The sequence below is a fragment of the Silene latifolia genome, chromosome 6 (assembly GCF_048544455.1).
Source record: "Silene latifolia isolate original U9 population chromosome 6, ASM4854445v1, whole genome shotgun sequence".
NCBI classification, from domain to species: domain Eukaryota; kingdom Viridiplantae; phylum Streptophyta; class Magnoliopsida; order Caryophyllales; family Caryophyllaceae; genus Silene; species Silene latifolia.
In genome coordinates this window covers 100239089-100239961 of record NC_133531.1, presented here as the reverse complement: position 1 = coordinate 100239961, position 873 = coordinate 100239089, and the positions used below count along the sequence as shown (strand labels likewise).

The window sequence follows — 873 nt, the reverse complement described above, 5'->3', positions numbered from 1 at the left end:
TATGGAGACATTCATTGATTATTGCTGTTCCATACCCCCACCAACCGGTGTTACCTAGGACCAGGTGAAGGAGACGATGTTCATATTCTCTCTTCGTGATGCTTCAAGGGAGTGGTACCAGGACCTGGATCGAGCTGCTAACGGGATAACTGATTGGAATTCGCTGGCCCTAGCATTTTACAAGAAATATTTCTCTGCCTCGAAGACCAATGCCATTAGAGCTCAGATCACGAGCTTTAAACAGGGTCCTGATGAGAACTTCCATGAGGCATGGGTCCGTTTCAAGAAGCTGGTGTGAACCATTCCGCACCATGGGTTTGAGAAATGGAGCCTATGCAATCAATTTTATAATGGGCTCTATGACGATCAGAGAGCTATCCTGGATGCGGCAGCTAGTGGGAGATTCCAGGAGAACGTTGGAGAGACTAAGGGGTGGAAAATTATTGATGATTTGGCCACCCATAAAGCTGAGTATGGAAATTCCAAGGGAAATCAAAGGAGAAGTGCTGAATCCCCTTCTATAGCTGCATTAGAGGCTCTTACGGCGAGATTTGATAAGTACGAGTTGGGAGGAGCTTCAAAAGGAGGGATCTATCATGTGAATGTTTTTTCAGACGGTCCTTTCGTCTACAAGAGATGTGGAGGGGAAGGACATGCTGCAGACAACTGCAGCGTTCCCTACGAGTCTTGTGCTGCTTTTCAACATTATAGGCAGACAAACACCTATTATGAGCCGAACGTCCATCCGAACTTGAGGTGGAGTAGCCAAAATGTCCAAAATCCGACTCCACCTCCACAGCAGCAACAGCAGAATTATGTGCCCCCTCATAAGCAGCAACAGCCATATCAAAAGTCTCCGTATATCCCTCAGCA

At 46.8% G+C, this 873-nt stretch overlaps 1 non-coding gene across 1 annotated transcript; it reads right to left on the bottom strand.

Moving 5' to 3' along the window:
* Window positions 1-211: 211 nt before the first annotated feature.
* LOC141588830 (small nucleolar RNA R71) lies at window positions 212-318 on the bottom strand. The gene has a single exon (XR_012519800.1). It is a non-coding gene; the product is annotated as a small nucleolar RNA R71 (small nucleolar RNA).
* Window positions 319-873: the final 555 nt, after the last annotated feature.